General features: G+C 39.1%; 1 long non-coding RNA gene across 5 annotated transcripts in view; it reads right to left on the bottom strand.

Annotated features, from left to right (window-relative positions):
* LOC122207382 overlaps positions 1 to 25247 on the bottom strand; it is a 301136-nt gene that overhangs the window by 134753 nt on the left and 141136 nt on the right. For 4 of the 5 annotated variants that reach the window (XR_006196817.1, XR_006196807.1, XR_006196811.1 and 1 more), the window contains one exon: positions 14383 to 14512. This is a non-coding gene — a long non-coding RNA (uncharacterized LOC122207382). Of the gene's footprint in view, positions 1 to 3073; positions 3624 to 14382; positions 14513 to 25247 lie in introns of those variants that run through there. The other variant, XR_006196816.1, reaches the window with a different exon arrangement.

The raw sequence follows: 25247 nt of genomic DNA, 5'->3' as shown, positions 1-25247 counted from the left end.
TACCTGAGTTTTAGTCTATTGAACTTAGGGTGTCTCTTTTAATGGCCTTTCTCTTTTGCTTTTTGCTTTGTCCTTGACTAACTGGGGAGATAGCTGAGGTCACTAAATAAGTGATTTCCAGGTAAATGAATTGTTATGTCTCTGAAACTGCTATTGAAGTGATTTTTGCCAGTGTTTTTCTAGGAATATACATCAAGTTTTTAAAGTTCTTATTTTAAGAATATCTCTGGTTTCTTTAAAATAAGTATTATTTAACACTATCAACACCTTCATTTTTATCTTCACTTTTTTTGGAGTTTTTAACAACAGAGGTCAGTGACACTGATACAATTTTTTTAAATACTCTGAAATACACTTTAAATTTCCTCTTCTTCCGTTCCCTTTTTCCTTATTCGTTCTTCTATTTCCCCTCTATTAGCACTTAGGTTCATTAGACTCAACTTCTTCCCTCCCTTTCCTTCATCCAGTATTTAGTTAGCACTTAATATATTCTATGTGCTCCCTGCAGGAACTAACCCTCTAGTAGGAAGGGCAAAATGTACACAAATTCCATAATGAACCATCACATGTGTTTAAATGCTACAGAAGTTACAAATTGTGTCACACTTTCATGTAGGAGAGACAATCCTGGTTGAGCAATCACAAGAGAAATTAATGTCATACACCAAGCTGCTAGAAAACACAGTTGGGAAATATCAGAATTGAGGATGGTCTACATTGGAAAGGCAGGGTGAAGGCAAAACCTGGAGGGCCTTGAAGGTCAGACTAAGGATTGTATACCATCATCACATCCATTCTGTGCTTAGGATGCACCTGATATTGTGCTAGGACATGGCTAGCATTGGGAACCAGCCATTGACTCAACTAGATTTGAATGGGGAAAGGGCAGAATGTGGACTGAAGCCTGAGCAGAGCAGTAGGTCCTATCTCTTTTTTGACCAGTCAGCCCCTTACTGCCTGACCCAACGGGCAGAGTAGCCTGCAAGAAGGTAGGTACAAGTTGATCAAGGCCACACTGGCAGTGGGGAGGCTAGAGCAGAGATTCAGGTGGGTCCAGGAAAGCTCAGAAATTAACTATATCTTTGTATCTTTTTGGCTTTCCCCCCTTTTCTTTCCTCTATGTCCACTGTCAGTTTTGTTTCTCTCCTGCCCTTCCTTCTCTCATCCTTTTCTCCACTCTTCTTGCTTTTTTATTTTCCACATATCATTTTGCCCAGCCCTCTTTCCTTTTCAGTAACTCTCTGTGCAACATGAAAACCCTTTCTGCTCTCTGTCTGCATGTTCCCTTTGACCAGTTCTGTCCCAGGTATTTTTTCCCTCTTTTTCTGGCCCCTGGAATGGGAAGGCATTTCCTATTATTAGATAGATGTATACTTGCAGTTCAGGGGATCCTTCTGAAGTACCTTCCTGTCTCCTCCAAATTCCACTCTAAAATTTCTCTTGAAAGCCTCAGCCTCATTCTGGGTTTTAGTGACTACTATTAGCATTCAGGTTTGGTTAATATCTGCACTGTACAAACTGTGAAATGCTCTTGGAGTATGCCCACTGGTTTCTATAGATTTTGCTAAACTGTTCTTGTTATTCTCCATTTACTATACATGCAACCAGTGACAATACCAGCCTGATTAACTCCAAAAAGCAGTGGTTCTCTACTGTGTGACTTTGTCTACCACAGGACACTTGGCATTATCTGGAGACAATTTTGATTGTTACAATTGGGTATGTGGGATACTGGCATCTAATGGGGAGAGGTCAAGTATTCCATGAAACATTCTACAAGACAGTCCTCCCCACTCCTGCCAAAAGAATTATCTAGCCCAATATCTCAAGATTACTGAGGCTGAGGGGCGCCTGGGTGGCTCAGTCAGTTAAATGTCCAACTCTTGCTATTGGCTTTGGTCACGATCTCACAGTTCAAAAGATAGAGCCTTGCACTGGGCTCTGCGTGGACAGCACAGAGCCTTCTTTGGATTCTCTCTCTCTCCCTTTCTCTCTCTTCTTTGTGCCTCCCCTGATTGCTCTCTCTCTCTCTCTCTCTGAAAAATAAATAACCATTAAAAAAATTAAAAAAGATTACTGAGATTGAGAAACCCTGATCCAAAGCTGTCTACCTGGAAGCCTGCGGCCAGGCTGAATATGGGAAAAATAACAGGATTAATCAAAACCAAATTAAATTGCAATCATTAAAAAAAATGGGGGCATCTTGAAATGGCAAATAGTAAGTGTGCCTGCTTTAATAACAAAAATAATTCTGTGTGCTCTCTCTGCCTGATTTTTACTTTTAAAACTTATATTCATTAGCTCTCCTGACTCCTCCCAATAATCCTGAGTTTGATAAGGAAGGCATTTTGAATGTAAAGAAACTGAGGCATAGAGAATAATGTGACTCCCCTTAGGACGCCAAACAGAATTATGTATTTTTATCCAAAGCAAAAAAAAAAAAACAAAAAAAAAACAAAAAAAAAACCCAAAACACAGGACTGTTCATACAGCTTAACTGGAGCTATAATGGCAGAAAATAAGGGCAGGAACCAAAGCTGCTGTCACAAAGAAAGGACTCTCCCAGTTCTCTATTTGGTATTTAAAAATAGGAGAGAAAACGGCATAGCTTGAATCTGAGATAATGCTTGCCTCTTTGTGAATGCTCTCACAGTGCATCGTCTTCGAAACAAATTGGCCCTCGTCTACAAAGGTTTCTTTTTTGTACTCTCACAAACTCATTTTTAATGGCTTGTGTGGCATCAGTTGTGCCCCTGAGCTGTAATGAAGCACTTTGCAAGTCACTACACGCAAGTCAGAAATGAATCTCACAGAGAGGAAAAATGCTGGAACGTTAATAGGTTTTAATCCAAGGTAAGCAAACCTATTGAGCCACTACCATATGCTTTTTAAATCTAAATGTCATGAAATTTTCAGCAGTTTTCCCTTGCCTGCAAATCAGTTCTGGTCCAGAGACAGCCAAGTAGGGATCAGAAGGGAAAAATCTCAAATGTGCATAACTGCCCAGGAGCACACCTTGAGGAGTTTACAAGCACCGTTCAGGCAAAACAAAGAAATAATTGATGGAGCACAAGGGAAACTGGCTTCGTAGGGAAGGCATTTGAAAAGCTTGTAAGTGCAGCAGACATCTTGCAATATATTTGATCCTATCTTCAATATCTTGGGTGGAGAAGGGGTGTTGAAATCTGAGAGTCTCTGTTATATGGGTTTTCCCCTTAGGTTTTTATTTAAGTGGAAAAGCAGTGTTTGTATATTGCACTTTATTGCACTGATACTAGCCAATTTACTGAGATTTAATTGCTAAACATGCTATTTTAAATTTCATTTTGCACAGTATCTTGGCAGCTTTTGATGCTTAACCATTCAGAAAACAACAATCTCTGAGTATTAAAGTAAAACAAATTGGTTTTACACTGGTGAGATTTTCTGTGTATGTGGGAGTCTGGAGGCATATTCTGAATTTTCTTCCTCTAGCTAGTGGATGACCATGAAATAGAGAGATAGATTCAAGCCTTCACCTTTAGGATCTTTGGGGGCCATGGCTGCCGGTCCCACTTTCATCATGCTTCTCAATGCTTGATGTGTTAATTGCTGTAGTAACTATGGGGATGTTCGTCTTCTCTCTAATGAAATGGAAAATGTGTACCTAGTCAGAACGCATCGGATTCAATTAACCTAAATTACAGAAATGTGGAGGCCCTGCAAAAGAAATTTTAAAATTTAGCCATCTTTTCAAGTTTGTATTTAGACATCTTTGTAAAGCTTACTACAACAAGACATGGTTCCAAGAGCTTTATTACTTTATTTAATCCTGTTTTAAATGAGGAAACTGAGGCACAGTAAGGTTAAGTAATTTGCCCAAGGTCACAGAGGGCATAAATTAGAGTTTGAATTCAGACTGTTTCTAGAGACTTTGCGTACTCCTAACCATCTATTCTAGTCCTTCTCAGAGCAAGTAGCATGAAAGTTTAATAGTGAATTACAGTAATTTTAGAGTTCCTTTGCTGCATTTTCTTTAGAAAAAATTTTTAATGTTTCTTTATTTTTTGGGGAGACAGAGAGACAGATTGCAAGCAGGGGAGAGGTAGAGGGGTGGGGGGAGAGAGGGAGAGGGAGAGGGAGAGGGAGAGGGAGAGGGAGAGGGAGAGGGAGAGGGAGAGGGAGAGGGAGAGAGAGAGAGAGAGAAACAGACAGAATCTGAAGCAGGCCACAGGCTCCGAGCCAACAGCACAGAGCCCAATGTGGGGCTTGAACCCATGAAGCATGGGATCATGACCTGGGCCGATGCTCAACTGAGTGAGCCAACCGGGCGCCCTTCCTTTGCTGCACTTTATTATCTAAGGCTATGAATAATTTGTAGCTACTCACAGAAATGGCCTGATGGGTCAGAAAAATTTTGGTCCCACTCTAAAGTATAATCTATTACTCCCTATGGATTCCCCCTTCTCCAGATTTTGCAATCTTCATGTAATGAAAATGTTAGTCCTACAAATATTTTATGGAAACAAAACTAAAAATGAGCCTTGGACCTCAGCCAAAAATTCTGCTATCCTGGGACATAGTTGGGATAGTCAGAAGAGAGAATAAAATAAAGTTCAATGTGTCCTTCCTAAGACCTACCATATTATAAACTTGGGATAGTCACCAGTTGTCCCAGTGACTGATTCCCATCTGTGTGGCCTTGGAAAGCAGAAGAAATAGGAGGAGGATATGATTTGGAAGGTTGAGGTTCTCACACTTTAATGTGCTTATGAATTTCCCCCAGAGAACTTATTGGAATGCAGATTATTTTTTTGTAGGTCATAGGTGTGTCCAAATATTCTGAATTTCCATTATACATCTAGGTACTGCTGATGCCACTGGTCCATAGACCATATTTTGAGACAAGGATCTAGAATCAATCAGCAGCATCACGATCACCTGGAAACTTGTTAGAAATGCAGATTCTTTGGCTCTATTCCAGGCCCACTGAATCAGAATTTATGTTTTGACAAAATCTCCAGTTAATTTATATGTACTTTAATTGAGAAATGTGGTCTAGGGTACCCTTCAAATGATGTAGATGGACATAAATCATTAAACACACCTGCAAATGAATTAGTTATGGTGGGAAGGAAGACAGAGATAAAACAAAGTTCTCACTATGACTTCCGTTCAAGTATTTCAAATATCTTTTTTTCTTTGTGATCACTTTTCAATAGCTAAAAAAAAAAGCCCTTGGAATTCCCCACTCAAAGCTTATCTGCAAAAGTTTGTAGAACCTTTCATTTAAGACGGGTTATTCAGCTTAAATTGTTTCTCCTTTAGAATCAGGCTATAATAACTGAAACAACTTGAAAATTTTGAATCCAGAAGAATTATAGGAGTCTTCCCCACCAAAGTCTCCATTTCTGGATGGTGGAATCCTGAGTCACCTACGGAAGATGCTAAGGTATTGTCAGCCTGGATTGGGGATGACCACCACCTTGCCCCATCCAGAGAAGCCTCTGGACTTGCACTGAACACTGACCTTTCTCATAGCAATGCCCAGGCCCCTAGAGGGCCGAAGAATACAGGTCTAACCTCTTCTCTCAACATGACCAGTAGTTGCCTGATTTGTTATGGGGCAGGTCTGGGGAGGGCCACCTTAGGTTGGCTGGAGCACCAGGGGTCAGGGAACAAACAGTGGGGAGTGAGAACCCATCCCAGGGAGGTAGAGTGGTGGCCAGAGGTGGGACCATGCCAAGGCTTCAATACCTCCAAGCACCCCATTGTCTTATTGAACTTCATTTACAAAACACAAAATTCAAAGATCAAATTATTATAAGAATTTCAAGAGAGTGACTGCAGAACATTAAAAACCAAGTGCAGGACCCTTATAAGCACAGGGTCCTGTGCAACCATACTGGTTAAATACCCATGAAACTGGCCCTGACTCTGGAAGTTGTCTGTTATTTTTTGTGTTTGGGAATATATTCAGACTTGTTTGTACTGGATCTATCTGAAAAGCTAAATAATGTTTATGCTAATCAGATAGTTTAATACAGTGGTCCTCCAAGCATGGGTCTGCCCCAGCAGCATTAGCATCACCTAAGAACATGTTAGAAATGCAAATTCTTAGGCCCAGCTTCAAAGTATAGAAATAGAATCTCTAGGGGTGGGGTCCAGCAACCTGTGGTTTTAACAAGCCCTCCTCGGGGCGCCTGGGTGGCTCAGTTGGTTAAGCATCTGACTTCGGCTCAGGGGTCCGTGGGTTCGAGCCTGCGTCGGGCTCTGTGCTGACAGCTCAGAGCCTGGAGCCTGCTTCCGATTCTGTGTCTCCCTCTTTCTCTGACCCTCCCTGTTCATGCTCTCTGTCTCAAAAATAAATAAATGTTAAAAATTTTTTTTTTTTTAAAAAAACAAGCCCTCCTGGTGATTCTAATGCAGGAAGAAGTTTGATCAATGGTTCTGATCTAACAGTTCTGAAGCTTTCTGCCGAGGAAGAATTTTTTTTTATCTTAAATTATTGCAGAATTCTCAACAATTATTTGGAGGTGGTAATGGCAATGAATTATGGGTCTCATGAGCATTCCTTACTCTTGCATGTTTTCTTCTAGTAGGAAAGATCTGCCAGAGTAGCTGAGAGTTGCAGGGCTCCTAATAGCTATTTGGAGGTGGCAGGAGGGCTTCTGTACTGAAGTACATGAGAACATGGGGAAGAGTGACAGAACCACCAGCATGATGGCTTTGCATTGCGCTTCAGTCCCAGAGAGACAGCAATTCAAATTCCAGTGTTCCCTCTAACCAACTGGTAACACCTTGGAAGGATTATTTACCTTCTCTTAGCTTAGGTATCTTCAGCCATAAAATAGGGATAATAATAGTGATGCCTTCCTGGGGTTCTTGTGAGGTGTGACTGAGCTAATGAGAAGTCCTTATTATAGTGCTAGACACATAGTTAGCACTCAACAAACAGTAGGTATTATTCAAGGAATAAAATTATTGCATACTGATCTAATCTATAATGCAGTTATGTATTTACATTTTAATTTGATTGGTAGTGCTGATTATTAGATACAAATTGAAACATTCTATTTCCATAAAGGTCAATGGAATATGTATGCATATGTGACCTAAAACAATTGTTTTCAGACTCTTGTTTCCTTATTAGAGGGTTTCCAGGATTCCACCTGTCCCATCAGAGGGTTAAATTTTCTTTTTTCCTGAAGGACTAGCAGCTCAGTTTTTCCCTAGCATTATCGTACTTTTGTGCTGAGCATACATTATTAGATCATAGGCTTTCTTCCTCTTAGCACCCATATATTTTTTAAATCAATGATTTGCAAAGCAAAAGGGATTCCCTCAGGTAAATATTTGCTAGGCAGGTCCATCTTGCCCTGCTTTCTGAGCAGGGGCAAAGACTTCCTTTAAGCCTTGTGTTGAGGAGGATGGTGGAATATTGATTTGCTGCCTGCTACTCGCTCCATCATCACATCAGTTACAGGGAGAGTGGCATTATCCCTGCTCAGATTTATGTGGGTCTTTCTTTGTGTTTAGGTCTGAAAACCAACTCCAGACTAATTGTATTCTTGAATAATAAATGAAGATCAAGGTCTGCTTGGCTCTGAATACAACCCTACTTGAGTGTGAATTAAATATAAAGTCCAACAGACTTTTTTTTTTTTTTTTGCAAACACTGCTTTTAGATTAAAAACCAAAACAAACAAAAAAACAGAATAATGAGCCAAATCCCAAATGATTAAACACTAAAGGTATACTCTCTTTAGGGACATTGGGTCCCAGGTGGCGTGTATCTGGATGCCTTTAGTGTTGCAAGATGTTTAATGCTAAGGGCTGAAAACATGTACCCTAGCTCTCCCTGGTATCGATTTCCCTCACACTGATTTAGTGTGGGGCCTCTTGGCATCTCTCTACCACTCCTAGCAGCTGAGCTTTGGTCCCAGAGGGCTTTATTTAATGAAAACTTGGGGCTTATTCTGTGAGAAAGCTGCCCCAGGAACTGAGGTTGTAGACATCCCAATAGAGAAAACATGAAGACAAGAGTCATGTGCTGGTTCTGTCCAGAGGATGAGATGATGATATGAAGCCTCCACTAAAGTATTAGTTTTAAAGAGAAGAGGGAGCAACAGCCTTCAAATGACTGTTGAAAGTTAACAGAAGCTCTTGTTACTGAAAGATAAAGTGCTTATATGAAATGCATACAAAAGTTGCACTGGGAGAGGGAAATAGAGGGAGGGGAGCCACATATTAGAGAACATTGGCTATGTATTAGAGCCCAGTTACAGACAGGAATGGCCTTTGGGGAGAGTAGCTAAACAGGAACATTTTTTAATGTTAACTTTTTATTTTAGAACAATATTACACTTACAGAAAAATTGCGAAGATAGTACACAGAGTTCCCATATGCCCCTCACCCAGTTCTCCCATTAGTAACATCTTACATTACTACAATAACATTTGTTACTATTAACAAACCAGTGTTGAAAAGTTATTATGCTTTATTCAAATTTCCTTTATTTTTACCTAATGTCTTTTTTCTGTTCCAAGATCTCATCCATATTACATCAGTCATCTTGTCTCCTAAAGCTCCTCTGGGCTGTGATAGTTTCCCAAACTTTCCTTATTTCGAAAGCCTTGACAATTTTGAGGAGTCCTGGTCCAGTATTTTATCAAATGCCCCTCAGTTGGGGATATGGGATTTGTCTTATGCTTTTCTTGTGATTAGACTGAGTTATGTGTTTTTTGGGAGGAAGATCAGAGAAGTGAAGTGCCATTTTCATCACATCATTTCAAGGGCACATACTATTCACATGACTTACCACTGGTCATGTAACAGGAGCATTTTTAATGGAAATTCTAACTGAACTGCAGCAGGTTTTGAGTGTTGGGAAATAAGAAGATTTTATCTTCCAAATGTGGTATATTTTAGTGGAGATTTAAAAGCAATATATTAATGAACCATCAGTATTAATGAATCACATCGATATCTATCTGCTGATGATTGTTATAAAGAAAAAGATGTTAGTCCTTCTTCTCAAAAAAAAAGTGCCAAAAGAAAAAAAAAAAAAGAAAACAAGTGGACAAGGAAAGAATGAAACATATTTGAACCCAGTCCCTCAAACTGTTTTTCACAGACATAGCCTGCAAAAAGAATTGAACCTTACATGTGTGTAGACCTTGAAACCATAAGTCTGGAACTGAGGTACTCCAAACATTCATAAATGAATCATTAAATAATACGAGAGATTTTGGAGTTTCTCCCATAAGTTAAGATTGTTCTAGGGATGTTCTGATAGATCTAGTTCTGATCTTCAGAAACTAGCTGGACAGTGGTCTGACTCTCTGTGGCTCACTTGTCCAGCAGGACATTGGCTTTTTAAAATAGAAAATAAGAAAAATATCATGGTAAAATGAAGAATATCTTAAATTCTTGTACTTTCAGGATATAAGGTCTTCTCCTCATCTGTGTCCAGGACTAGATACAGTTTCATAAAGGCCTAACACTTTCAGACTCTCATGCTTCAGAAGCCATGTCTTTGGTTACTTTAGCAGGACTGGACCCTGCTTCTGATGGCACAGGCTCCAAAGTCACCCACTTGAGTAAATGGAGTGAAAACGATCATGAAGGACTAAAATGCATTCCTCCTGCTGGTGTAGACAATCTTCTGGGTTGTCTAGGTTGAAGGGCCCAGATAGTTGACTTCTGTTTGGAATGGTTGGGGGAAGAATATGAAAAGAAGTGTATTTCTTGGGCTACTATAACAAAGCACCACAGACTGAGTGGCTTAAACAGTAGAAATTTATTCTTTCATAGTACCAGGGGCTGCAAGTCCGAGAAGAGGGTGTGGGGAAGGTTGTTTCTTCTAAGGCCTCTCTCCTTATCTTGCAGGCGGCCATCTTCTCCCTCTGTCTTCACATGGTCTGTGCATGTCTGTGTTCTAATCTCCTCTTCTTATAAGAAGATCAGATATACTGGACTAGGGGCTACCCTAATGACTTCACTGAGTTTTAATTATTTCTTTAAAGGCTCTGTTTCCAAATACAGACACGTTTTGAGGCACTAGGAGTTAGAACTTCAACATAAAGTTTTGGAGGGCACACAATTCAGCCCATGGAAGGAAGGGTAAAGGATCTGGTACAGTAGGTTCATTTTATTCTCCAGACCTTGGTTTCTAGGAGTCTGGAAAGACTGACATTTGATGCTTCTTTTGGCTATTTCAGGGGATTATGACAATGGAGGAAAATGTTAAAGGGAGCACTTGACGTATGAAGAAAATGCACTGTGTAATACGGCTTTGTCGGGAGCCCATTCCTGGAAGTTACCTGTGGTGTTTGCACAGCTGTTCTGTCATTGTCCACATCAGCAGCCTGAAGGCTGATTTCCTGGTGAATTTTCACCTAATTTCCTTTACAACTGCCTTATAAGTGATAGTTTCATTTCTGAACTTTAAAAAATGCATCAGCCAGAATGCTGATTTATTAATTTACAATGAGAAATATAATCACCTAGCGGACTGGATACTTCAGCCTCTTGACCAGCATGTGCTTTCCCTGAAGGCAAATCTAAGCGGGAAGCCAAATTATCATCCGAAGGTGGCTTGGTGAGCATGGAATCAGGCCAGGGGAGTTAGTTATGAGATTTGGCATTCTTGTGCTTTTTATTCTTTACGCCAAGCAGCACTGAGCAGCATAGACTTGCCACATGGGGCTGGCTGCTTCTGCCCTTGCTGTTCCTTCTGACTTTCCATTGTCTTCTATTGTGACCTCATCAAGCAGGACCCAGCTCAACCATCTCCTCCTCTGCAAAGCCTTAATTTCTCCAGGTAGACATGTTCCCTCTTCTTCCTTACCCTTGTAGAACTTTATGGTATGTGTATTTTGCATGGTTATTTATTTCTTCACCTGTCTCCTCACTGAGCTCTGAGAAACTTGAGTGAAGGGATTTTTTACTGTGTATAGCACATGGCAAATGGTCAGTGTTCAATAAATAAATATTCAACTGATTAAAGGAAGTAATAATTATGATAATTTACATTATGCTATAGTTTGTTTTGTTTTTTGCTTTATAGTTTTAAAACACTTTCCAGCAAGTTGTTCATAAGGCATGATCTTACACTAATAGCTATGAAGTGAGATAGGCAGATGAAAACATGCTTATAGGTCAAATGATTTATCTAACTCTCAATTAATGAATGTGCTTTCCACTAAGCCTATTTGTCTTTGTGACTGAATCCTATCTTCCTTCTGCCCTCCCTATCCTTGCCCATGCTAGGCTTCCCACTTACATCCTTTGTTTGTCTCTTCTCCTTCCCTTGGGATCCCCATGGCCCTCTGAATCCATGGTGTTCTCCTTCTGAAGGGAGAGCTCCAGCCACATCTTACTGGAGAGAAGTGAGCACTCCCTAACCCTGTTATCCCCCCTTCTTTTTTTTAAATGTTTATTTATTTTGAGAGAGAGAGAGAGAAAGAGAGAGAGAGAATGAATGAATGAATGAATATCCCAAGCAGGCACTGCGTTGTCGGTACAGAGCCCAATACAGGGCTTGATCTCATGAACCATGAGATCATGACCTGAGCCAAAATCAAGAGTCAGATGCTTAACTGATTGAGCCACACAGGTGCCCCTCCACCCTCTTCTCAGCACCTATTCCCTCCTCACACATCTCCTTCCCAATGTCCATGTCAAACTACCATTCCCTCAGAAATCTAGTCTTAAGAAGAAAGCAATGTGATTAAATTTAATTTATAAATTTAATTTATAAACTTCCTAGGGGTATGTACCTCTTAAAATTTTAAGAGTGAATTCCTTAGAGCACAGTTCTGGAACCTTGTTACAGCATACCATATTGGCATCTCTCTCTCTCTCTCTACACACACACACACACACACACACACACACACACACTCACACACACAACACACATTCATATACATGTATATATATGCACACATATATATGCATGTGTGTGTGTAGGTTTGATTATGTTAACTCTGTATTTGGTAAAGTTTCCTGGGCCTTCAGAGGCCATTTCTTTATTTTTAAAAGAAATTTCTATACCTTGCAGTCTAGATGCTACCATGAATGAGTTCTTCAGAAGATCAGCAACTAGCCATTATAACCTTTGGGGAGACACTGTGCTTCATAGATGAGTCATTAGTTCTGAGCCCAGAGAACAAATCTGAAGGACCTTTTCATATCTTATAATTAAATACATTCTGCAGCTTGAAGATAAACATGCTGATCTGACAGTGAGTTAAGGAGGTTTATCAGCATTTGTGCACCTGCAGCGTTACACTAAAAGACATGACTTCATTAAAACTCACTGTGCTTGTGAGAACAATGAGGAATGGTCGTAGGTGTAAAAAAGAAAGACACTACTAGACGGCGGCTTTAAGCTCATCTTTGAAGGGATGAACTCATTCTATCCGACATGTCCAGCTGTGCAAACAGCAGCACTGAGTGAGCTGCAGTTAGCTGTACTAATACATAGGATTAGAACAGAGGCTGGGCCACATATAAATGATGTGAATGCTTAATATACTTGAACGCTATGAATGCAGCACAGAGGGGGAATGAGAGTCCCAGAAGTGACAGAAGATATTTTGCTAACTGTCATGAAAGGAGACTATATTTTCAGGGCCTTCTAAGAACATTTCTCTTGCCAGAGACTTTTTGCCTTTTGAGGCCAATGTTTTCTAGGATGAAAAAACAATACAAAACATCAATCTTTCAAAAACTCCACAGGGAGACAACAAGGGTTGCCGCAGTTACCATTGTTCTTTCATAAAATCTCAGAATGAAGAAACCCTGAGTGTGTGTTTGTGTGAATGCATGTGTGTGTGCGTGCGTGCGTGTGTGTGTGTGTGTGTGTGTTTGAAATTCACGTGCAGTAACACCTCAGGCTACAGAACAGGTAGATGGCCAGTCCAGGAAGGCATTGGCAGTGAGACCCTAAGAGTTCAGGCAACAGGGACCCATGGCCTCAGCTAGAAGACCCAGTTGTGAAGGTTCTAAGGAGTAGGTTGAAGGGAACAGGATTCAGGTTCTGGAAGCCTTGGTAATAGATAGAAGGTCCAGGGGAAAGACAGACCTTGACACTGTGATGACCTCATCTGAGGATGTGTTGGTGGGAATGAATTCTTTATGTGCTCTCTACTCTTGGAGGGAGCTGTGGGTAGACTGAGTTGAGCCCCTTCATAGGGCAGATGGAAGGGAGACCTTAGTGGAAGGAACCCAGCAAGTCCCAAACAACTGTAGACTCATCCCCAACCCTCTTGGCACTACCGTAGAAAGTGAAGAATGGAGGATTCCCTAACACTACCTCCCTTATTTCCCTAAGACCTCAAAATGATAGTTATCTTTGAAACTTTTCTGAGTAGTGTAGAATATACATATTTCTCTTAGGAGCTGAATATTGGGGTTTTCCTCATGTTCCAGGACCTTAACCAATTGAACTTTGAGAAGTGGTCCAAAAGTATCACTCTTCCACATCTGATTTATTGTCAGAAAAGCCTTTAACACAATATACATAAGTGATTCTAGAAGACTAGAAGTGCTTCCAAAAATTTCACTGCCGTCTATAATTACACTTTTTAAAAAAAATTTGTCATGATGCACACAAACTTATACCATCTCTGTTCTTTTGGTAGCATGTATGGCAACAGTGAAAACAGTCTGTTTCTAAAGAAAGTTTACTTAGATAAAATGTGAACATGAGATAAAGTCAAAGATGATGAAAAGGATACAATTCCTTGTCGCAAATGATCATAGTGGTGTTTCAAGAAATATGGGTAAATCCTCTTGAGTGAACCATATATATGCATAGTTCATGTCTAGATAAACTATTAACACCTTTAAGAATGTTACCTGCTTCTTTTATATGCCCTATCAAACTAATATGATACGTAGCGCAGTATATAAATGTGAAACACATATAACTAGCACAATGTTTAAGTATGCTCATGAATTTCTCTAAGTCACATCACACTTAGTCCATCCCCTGGCAAGGTATCTAGGCTTGTCCATTTCCTGCATCACAGATGTTATAGCTCAGGATTTATTGGCATGTTGGTCAATAAGTTACTGAAGTTAATCTTCATTTAATGAATTATCAGCAAGGGAGATGCACAGATGACAAGTGTTCAATTTTCAGAAATCTCTGCCCCAATCTGTCTGTCTTCCTCCTTTCTTCCTAATTATTGATTTAACGTACGGGCCCCTCCTCCCAATTCTTCATCCTGCACCCCTGGGAGTTCAGCCTTTTAAAGATGTTCTCATTAGAGTCAATAATTCACCGTGGCATATTATATAGTGCCCTGAATATCTATAAAGCTGTTCTTTCATGTTGTACATCCTGGGGTGCTCAAATAATTAATTTGACTAACTATAAAGAACAATACCTTCTATTGTGAGTAGTATTAATGTACTATCCACAGAGGCATATGTGTAGACGTGGCTGGGAGACAAGCTCTGCAGGAGAGTTTCTCAACAGGATTTTCATGCTGGAGTCAGGTAGTTCTGTTCTTGGATCTATATGGAGACATAAAATACAGTGTAATTGTGATTTGGAATTAGTCAATTACCAATTGACCCAAATACTTTCTTTGGGTATTTCTTCTTCTAATTTTTAAGAGTAAAAGAACTCTTAGAAATAGTCTACTTGATGTCATTAAAAATGCTTGCTTGAAATAAAGCATTCCAAAGACATAATACTGAGACCCAGGAGAAAATCCCAGTGTTCTGTCACTCACATTGATTCAGAACTGTTTTGGTTGTAAAATAGATATTTGTATGAAAGTTAAATACTTTATTTTTATTAATTTTTTCAAATGTTTATTCATCTTTGAGAGAACGAGACAGAACATGAGTGGGGGAGGAGCAGAGAGAGAGAGGGGTGACACAGAATCTGAAGCAGGTTCCAGGCTCCAAGCAGTCAGCACAGAGCCCAATGCAGGGCTTGAATTCACGAACCATGATATCATGACCTGAGCCGAAGTTGGACACTTAACCTATTGAGCCACCCAGGTGCCCCAAGACTTTTTATTTTTTTTTAAAGTTTATTTCTATTGGGGTGCCTGGGTAGCTCAGTCAGTTAAGCCTCCAACTTCGGCTCAGGTCATGATCTCAGGGATGGTGGGTTTGAGCCCCACGTTGGGCTCTGTGCTGACAGCTTGGAGCCTGGAGCCTGCTTCAGATTCTGTGTCTCTCTCTCTCTCTCTCTCTCTGCCCCTCCCCCACTCAGGCTTTGTCTCTAAGATAAATAAACATTAACAAAAAAATTTTTTTAATTTAAAGTTGATTGGAGAGAGAGTGTGTGCGTGTGCATGTGGGGAAGGGGCACAGAGAGGGAGAGAGAAAGAATCCCAAGCAGGCTCCATGCTGTCAGGCAGCTTGATCTAATCAAGTGTGAGATCATGACCTGAGCCAAAATCAAGAGTCAGATGCTTAACCAAGGGAGTCACGCAGGTGCCCCAGAAAATTAAAGACTTTTAATTAATTAATATTAATGAAGACTATTCATAACCCAACTGAACTTCCCAAAAAGGTAACAGTATATGCATATTAACATTTTAATTATTGATAAGAAACATGCAGACTCCATTTTAGTTTGTAGTGAATTAGTAATTAGGTAAGTAAAAAAGTACTTTTAAACTTCTGTGGTGTAATAAGACTCAGAGGTCCCAGATTCAGATTCCAGCTCTGCCAATTATTAACTAGGTGACTTTAAGTAAGTCACTTAGCTTAACCTAGGCTGTTTTCTCAAGCCTATAAAACAGAGATGAGTTCCTTCCAGTGTTAGTATTCTATATTTCTATTTATGATCATCACTTAGATCTCCAATGAATGAACCACTCACTCAATTGGAATAGCAACATTCAACAGCCATTTTTTTTCGTGAATAAATCCTTCACACAGGAGATATTTATAGAGCCAAGAGATGGATGAATTATTGTGAAAATATTTATATTCCCTTGTGCAGAGTGGTTCTCAGGCTAAAATTCTTGCTTTATAGGAAACTGATCCAGGAAACTCAAGCTAGAATGTTGCTCTATTCATTTCTAGGTCACAGTGTGAAAATTTCTATTGGAAAGCTGGAAACAGTTCTTTTATATTTTTACAGTTTTACTGAGATATAATTGATATATAATATTGTGTAAATTTAAGGTGTATAACCTGTAATATATATACACAAATAAATATATATACAAATGATATATATTACAAAATTATTACCACCACAGTGTTAGCTAACACCTCCATAACCCCACATAATTACCTGTGTGTGTGTGTGTGTGTGGTAAGAACATTTAAGATCTACTCTCTCAGCAACTTTCAAGTTTATATTCTGGTATTATTAACCATGGTATTATCACCGTGCTCTACATTAGATCCCCACAACTTCATCTTGTACCTGAATTATGTACCCTTTGACCAGCATCTCCCCATTTCTCTTACTCCTAGGCCTTGGCAACCACTTTCCTACTCTGCTTCTATGCGTTAAACTTTTTTAGATTTCACATATAAGTGAGATCATATAGGGTCTGTCTTTCTCTGACTTACTTCATTTAGCATAATGCCCTCAAGATCCATCTATATTGTCGCAAAGACAGGATTTCCTTCTTTTTCATGGCTGAATAATATTCCATTGTGTGTATATCCATTTATCTACTGATGGACATGTGGGTTGTTTTCATACCTTGGCTATTGTGTATAATGCTGCAATGAACACAGGAGTGCAGATATATTTTTACCCCGTTTTCATTTACTTTGGAAACATATCCAGAATAAGGATTAATGGATTTATGGTAGTTCTATTTTTAATTTTTTGAGTGATCTCCATACTGTTTTCCATAGTGGCTGTGTCGATTTACTACCCTATCAACAGTGCAAATGTGCTCCTGGGAGCAGTTATTAAGTACAGACCTGGAATCACAGTAGCCACAAACTTTAGCCACACAAATCAGCAGGGCAGGCACTAGGCTGATGGACAAAAGTTGCTGCCTCAGAGATGAGACATGCTGAAGTACACTATACCCAACCACCTGGTATCCCCACCTGGTAACTCAAACCACAACCTTTTGCTCCATCCTTGGATGCCATCTTGAATGAAAGTAAAGGACTGAAAAGACAGAAAAATCTGAGACTGAACTTTCTTCCTGGAGAAACACTGTGCCTCTTCAACCAGATTAGACATTTGTTTTCCTTTCCTACCATCCAGCATGTAGCAAAGACTTATTTGGTTATAGATAAAATCAAAGAGGTTGCATTTCTAAATTCTTTGCACATCAAATGCATTCAACTTTTGTCCCTAATATTCCTTGTTGTGGTGCAATAGATGATATAAAGACTGTATTTTACAGACTAAAACATTCCTCCAAATTTAACATTGTAATCTTAAGCAAATAAAGACAGTATTTCTCACACATTTTATCAAATTTGTCACTAAAAGTCCTTTGTCTCCAGGCATATCAATCTGGGGACTATTCCTAAGAACCCAATTGGTACAACTTTTTGGAGTTAATAAAACTGTGTTCCCACTGGCTTCCATTGCTGTTTTGTGCACAATTCCCCACTGAGTATTTGATGAATTTCTATTCCTTGGGGGCCCCAATATTTTTGTGAGTATGCTCAGGATCCATGTCTTGTCACAGGGAGGAAGATGATTTCCTCTGATAACATTCCCCTGGCACCTGAGGAGCTTATCACAGCCCTTTATTTGGCTGTTTCTGTTATGTTGGCATGGGTCCAGAGCACTGGGAAAGAAAAGGTTGTGCTTTTATGGGGAACATTTTATTCCCTCTTGGGAAAAGTGAACATGACTCAATGTCAGGAAGAGAAATTCTTCATACAGATAAAGAGAATGAACATCCGCCTACGTCTTTTAATAGTTATAACACATTTAATGGTCCTTTTGTATTCTGTTTTGTTGAGGAGCTCAAATTATTTTAGAAAATCTGATTTCTTGAAACCAGACCTGCTCTAGCCTTTTTGTAAAGAGGGACTATTGAGGTGGGGAAGGCCCAAATGGTGGGGTCCAGTTGAGGGGAAGTAAGATTTCTGAAATAAAGGTCCTGAGTTGGGTGTGCAAGCTGAAGAAGCTGAAGAGAGGGATCTCACTGATTCCCATTCAGCAGTTCCTATGGGGTCCAAGGACATCCCTACGCATCAGATTAGGAGCAGTAGCATATTTTACCTTAACTTCTCCTCTGTAATGAAAAAAACGTTTGCCAATGATCAAGGTAGAAAAGTATTTCTTGCTTCCTGTTTTCTTTCTCCAGATTTCAGTTTATGCCTATGCCCAGAATGAAGGATGCCTCATGTTACGTACTGCCTATCCTCTAAAATATTTTTCTACATAATCAACCTTCCTTAGTAATTGAACTCCCAGTTTTTTTGGTGGGGGCATACCATCCCAGAATACATATTATAACCTCCAACCTCCCTTATGGTTATATGTACCCACATAATTTAGTTCTGGCCAGTGGAATAAAAGTGGATGTACAACTTTTGGATATTGTCCTTAATGGGAGAGGGGAAATTTTTCTGTCATCTTTCCTCCTTACTGCCTGGATGTGGATGTAATGGCTGGAGTTCCAGCAGCTATCATGTATCATTATCTTGGGAATGGAAGCCATGCATGCAGAACAAGAACAACATGGACATCCTGAGAGCATGGAGTTCCCATATCACCTCTGGACCACATACCTATGGACTTCTATATAACCGAGAAATAAACAACTATATTGTTTAACCTAGTTTTGTTAATTTTAATTCTAGTTTAATCCAGTTTTGTTTTTTTAATTTTAATTCTAGTTGGAACCTAATTTTAACTGATATGGTCCTCCAAGCCAGCTGCCTTTATTCAGCTATCAACCGTAATTCTATTGCACAAAACATGTTTTATACAACAGATAAATTCCTAAACTTTTTGGGGGGTAAAATTTGAAGATATTTAAAATATAATAATAGGGGCTATCATTTAAAGAAACCAAATGGAAAGTTCTTCTATAAAGTATTTACATTTTTTTGGTTTGTTATAAAAAGGCTTACCGATCTAAATCCTGAAACAGAAAAAAAGAGTATTAATGGCACTACTGATATGATTTAAATGAAGTCTGCAGTGTGGTTAATAGTATTATACTGATGTTCTTTCTTTGGTTTTAATCATCGTACTATGGTTTTGTAGGACATTAACAGTAGGAGAAACTAGTTAAAGGTCATATAGGTCATCTTTTTTGTGGTACTATATATAAAACATATAATTTACCATTTAAACCATTTTTCAGTGTACAGTTCTGTGGCATTGGTACACTCATATTATTCTACAACTATCACCATCATCCACCTCTAGAACTTTTTTTTCACCTTCCCAAACTGAAATTCTGCATTCATTAAACATTAACTCCCTGTTCTTTCCCATTCCCTGAGCCCCTGGAAACCTCCATTTTATTTTCTATATCTATGAATTTGACTACTCTCGATAACTTATGTAAGTAGAATTATACAGTATTTTGTGACTGGCTCATTTGATTTAGCATAATCTTTAACATTCATCCATGTTGTGGAATATATCAGAATTTTCTTTCTTTTTTAAGGCAGGATAATAATCCATTGTTTTTATTTTTTTGAGAAAGTTGTGACTGTATTGTATGTAATGACATATAACTGCATTTTTTTTTCACATAACAGAATCCTTCCCAGATTACTTTTTACTTAAAAAAATTTTTTTAACGTTTATTTATTTTTGAGACAGAGAGAGACAGAGCATGAACAGGGGAGGGGCAGAGAGAGAGGGAGACACAGAATCGGAAGCAGGCTCCAGGCTCTGAGCCATCAGCCCAGAGCCCGACGCGGGGCTCCAACTCACGGACCGTGAGATCGTGACCTAAGCTGAAGTTGGACGCTTAACTGACTGAGCCACCCAGGCGCCCCAAAATCCTTCCCAGATTATTAATAATTTCTCCTAAACATGATTTTAAATGGCTGTATAATCTTTTCTATGTCACCCATTTCCCACATTTTAATTTTTTATTTAGACCATTCCTGTTTTTCACTTTATAACCAACACTCTGGAGAGCAATTTTGCACATAACAATTTTGGGTCCATTCTAGATTATTTGTGAATTGTTTATGTCCTTTATCCATTTATCTCTTGAGGATCCTATTATTTTTCTTCCTAATTTATATAATAAAGATAGAAACTCTTTAAAATAACAAAACCAATTTTCATCATTCCTAATTAAATGATTATAGATACACTTGCATTCTAAAACAAAAAGACAAAAAGACAATTTATAATAAAACCAATCATCTGGTCATCTCATTGGAAAATTAATTTTAGCCTTATGTGCACAGGTTATTAATAAATGGATTTTTTAATTAATAAATTATTTTTACTTAAAAAAACAAGTAGTTGATAATATTGAGTATCACAACTTTAGTGTTTTAGAATATCTGTATACAGCATGTGACCATATCACCCTTCTTAGCCAAGACTAATTTCTTTTATCAAGGTGAAGATTTAGGAAAAATTAGAAATGGAAGCTCTCCTGCTCTGGAGGCAGTTATTTTGAAATCTTAAATATTATTGCATTTCAAAATGTTTCTATTTTCAGTTGAATAGCGAGGTCTAAAGGAAGATAAAAAAGCATAAAATTCTTTACTCTTGAGCCTTTGAAACTGACAATTTCTATTGAAAAAAAAAATTTTAAAGATGTGCATACCATAGATAAACAAAACAAAGGTTTTTAAGTGGAATTGGATTTTCAAATGCAATGAAATATTTAAGAGTTTAAGCAACTATTTAGACATTTCCCCAAATTGAGGGCAAGGAGAATAATTGTGGAACTAATAAGCTACATGTGAGGGTAGAAGGAAGAGGGACAAATTGGATGCTTCTTTGGGAAGCAGACTGCAACTCCAGGTCCAGATGACTATATCCAGAGGGGACTCTAACTCCAGCTGCTCAAAGACACATAATTCAATGAAGTTAAACATCATGGCGATTTTTTTATTTTGTTTGCATATTCAGCCTTTAATTGTGTGTATTGCTTTAAGAATCTCTTCTTAATATAATATGTATCATTTTTCTCCCCTTTTGCAGTAATAAGTTCTAGGGGCAATTCCTTCCCCCCTCCCCGCCCCCCCCGCCCCTACCCAATTTTAACATTTTAATCCTCGGTCAGCCCTTGGAATAGTATCTGGATTTAAGTACACCATTTTGGAGGGGCACCTGCTGGCTCAGTTGGTAGAGCACACAACTCTTGATCTTGGGATTCTGAGTTTGAGCCCCACACTGGAAATAGAGTTTATTTTTTAAAAAGTATACCATTTTGGAGCTTCAAAAAAATGTTTGAAATAATAATGAAATATAGTAATAACATTAAAAAATGTACAATCAACAATTTTTAAAATTTTTACACAAGTAGTTGATCAGAAGAGGCACATGGAGAAAAATTTCTTTAATATGATAGACTTTCAGGATACCAAAGATGGGTGTCCACCTAAAATAATATTAGTAAAGTCCCTTTAAGATTTTATTATTTAAAAAAAATTTTTTTTTCTTAATGTTTTTTATTATTTATTTTTGAGACAGAGAGAGACAGAGCATGAGCAGGGAAGGGGCAGAGAGAGCGGGAGACACAGAATTGGAAGCAGGCTCCAGGCTCTGAGCCATCAGCACAGAGCCCGATGCGGGGCTCAAACTCACAGACTGTGAGATCATGACCTGAGCTGAAGTCAGACGCTCAACCGACTGAGCCACCCAAGCGCCCCTAAGATTTTATTTTTAAGTAATCTCTACATCCAGTGTGGGACTCGAACTTACAACCCTGAGATCAAGAGTCGTATGCTCTATGGACTGAGCCAGGCAGGTGCCTCAATAAAGTCCTTTTAGAAGCAGATGAATAGACTGGATGTTTCAGCAAGTCCTTTATGTAATTAGAAATTTGAAATTTACAAAATATATTATGATGACTTTTTCAGAAACCTGCGTCTTCATCTCTCTTAAAAGTATGAATGAAACTATTATTTAAGGCTTATTTCAGAAATATGGAGTCACAATAGCTCAGTTCTTAATCAGTACATCTGTTGGGCATTTATTTTGTAAAGTTTATTGAACTCTGTATGTGACACTGAATGCTGTCACATTCAATGTGACAGGTACTAACAGATAATTTTTTAATAATATGGTAAATGCAATTCATTCATTCATTCATTCATTCTTTATTGCCTATGGTAGGTGTCAGGTATACAGAGGTTAGAATCAAAACAAAACAAAACAAAACAAAACCCATGCCTGATTCTGCTTCTCACAGAGCTCAGAGTGTGGTAAGAGAGGCATTAAACAAATAAACATATAGTTAAGAACTGTGATCACTTTTATGAATGAACACAGCTGGTACTATGAGTGAGATTAGGAGGATCTAAGTGAGATTGGGGACATGGAAAGTGTCTCTTAGGAAATGGTATTTTGGCTGAGGCCTTATGGATGAGTAGGAGTTGGACAAACAAAGAGTCAAGGGGTAAATGATCTGGGCAAAGGGACTAGCTTGACACAAAGGTCCTGGGGCAGGAATGAACTTGTCTGGTTTGAGAATCCTAAGGCTGGAACTTAGTGAGTGAGGGTGAAAATAATGGGAGCTGAGGCTGGAGAGAGGCAGAGCCAGAGCCTGCAGGGCCTGGGAGGCCACACTATTGTCAGTGGAGGAAAGTCAATGAAGACTCTACAGAGGATCTACATGGTATATAAATATGACTGGAAAGATACTTCTGGTTCCTACTCAGTAGATGAGGGGCCACTGCAGTTGGAAGGACCAGCGGAGAGGCCAACACAGAGCAGTCAGGTGTGAGATGAAGGATGCTCAAATTACTTATGAGCAGTGGGGAGAGAAAGACATGGATGGATCAGAAATGTGTTTTGGAGGTTGAATTGACAGCACTAGATAATGGGGTAGAAATGAGGGCAAAAGATGTCAGATGTCAGGGATGACACAATGATAGATGCACAGGGCATTATTGGACCACTGAGGAGGTACATCTCACCTAGACTGAGGTAAAGCAGACAGAGGTTCAGAAAGAGCTTGCCTGAGTTCAGTCTTAGAGAACCAGTCAGAGTTAGCCAGGCAAGGAGAGAGGGTATGAGTGAGGTGGTAAAGTGTCCCGGTAGAGGGGGCATCTGTGCAAAGGCAAGGAGGGGAATGTATGGGGGTGGTGTACCATAAGTGGGAGAGAGGTGTGAAATGAGTTAATAGAGTGGGCCAAAGACAGATCTTGGAGGGCCTGGTAGGACACTTTAGAAGCTTGCATGCCATGAGAAGGCATGGTTTTAAGCAGGAACGTAACCTTATACAATTTGTATTTTACAGAGAGAATTGTAGCCATTTTGAAGGAAGCTGCAATCTCATTTAAATCATGCTCTGAGGTAATGACACCAAAGGTTGCCTAGAGTGGATATATACTTAAGAAATGTAAAGCTAAGAAGTAATACTGGCAGGCTTTGGTGACCGTCAGATATGGGTGGTGGGGAAGAAACGGGAGTCAAGGTTGAAACTGAGGTTTTCTAGCTTGAGTGGCTGAATGGAGAACACAGATCTGAAAACATGTTTGGCATGTGTGTGTAGAGGTAGAAGAATGATGAGTGCCCAGGAGAGTGCTAGAAACCATCCTGGATACAAAAAATAAAGCAAGCAACCAAATAGTGTTTAAGCATCTAACTTGTGCAAGAGACTATAGGTGCTGTGAATGCTGTTGAGTAGGAATTCCAAATCATTTACAGATGAAGCAATGAGGTGCATGGAAAATGAAACTCTCTATGCTGAAGGTCACCTCACTCAGAAAGGTCTAGAAGTATAGGTCCCTGAGCTCATGAAAGAGTTTGTCATGAGGAAGAATTTGAGAAGCACACACACAAACATATCACCTAACAGGATTAAATGCTAAGTTACAGGGTTATAACAATGAGTAGTGAAGACACCAAAAGCCCAAGAACACAATGGATGGGAGTATCTGGGAATTCCTATGGGAAGTGTGGTACCACTGTTGAGGACTTCAGGGCCATTGCAAATAGCAAAGGTGGAGTTTCTGGTTTGTATGTCAGGGCTGTATAGGCTTTTAGCCCCTTTTTAAATGTGTTATATCCATCAAGATAAGAAAATAAAATCAAGGAATTTATTCTTGGTACTTTTCACTTGTACACGTTCTAGGCAAATAGTTAATTGCATATTGTACAATTTCTTTTCAGAGGAAACCCCATTCCTTCAGCAAGTCCAGTATGATTCTTTTAACAGTTTCCATCATTCTCAGGAACCTAGCTTTTTTTGGATCAGAGGACAGCTATGTAGGAGGAATCACAACAGAGTTGAACAACCCACTTCCCTGGGCTGGAAAAATTTATATAGTAATATCAAATCTTAGCAGTCATTTATACACAATGACCAAAGCTACTACTGGCCATGGGAAGAGTTCCTGCATAACTGATGGTATGTGACCCAAAAATGAGGGAGAGAGATAACCTATTTGACTAGCATTTATACCACATTTCACCAGCAGAATCATCACAACTGACACTGGCCTGAAGTCTTTGACTACTGAAGATCTCATTCAGATGGGATACCTTGGCACCAAAAGGACACTCAGCATCTAAAACGTGGAGTGGATTCTAACGACATTTTATTTTAAACATAATTTATCAGTTCTTGAATGACTGGTTGTACAAGTAAGAATACTGGTAATCCTGGATTTTAAATGCTAAGAGTTTAATTTAGGTAAGGATCTTCATAACCTTTAAATCCTGACCTTCTTAAAAAAGTTTTTTTTTTTTCCTATCCTACACATTCTATAGAGATCAGGTAAAATTAAAGGCTAAAATGAAGACAAAATGTCCTCTAGCGCTAAGCCTGCCTGCTTGCTTACATGTATTAGGTCGATGAATTTGCTGTTTTTATATGTAAAGACATTTTGAATAGCAACAACTTCATCTGGTTCAACCTAGTACTGAAATCATTGCAGAAAACCAACAGCCTGCACTTTCCTTATGAGCTTCACAAAAAGCTCTTCCTCAGCTTCCTTTGGCAGCACTTTCCATTGTCTTGGAATTTGTTCATTCAGGAAGTTCTTACTACTGACCCAAATCCCTCTTGAATTAATTAAAGCCATTTTACTTCTCCTGTCCAGAAAGACCATTGAAAAGGACAGCCTGTCATGGCTTATTTGAATTCCCTTCATCATTTTGAAGACTATAATGAAGTGGCCAGTCAGTCTCCTT

The sequence above is a fragment of the Panthera leo genome, chromosome A2 (assembly GCF_018350215.1).
Source record: "Panthera leo isolate Ple1 chromosome A2, P.leo_Ple1_pat1.1, whole genome shotgun sequence".
NCBI classification, from domain to species: domain Eukaryota; kingdom Metazoa; phylum Chordata; class Mammalia; order Carnivora; family Felidae; genus Panthera; species Panthera leo.
Note: the sequence above shows the minus strand (reverse complement) of the source record. Positions and strands in the feature narration are given on the sequence as shown.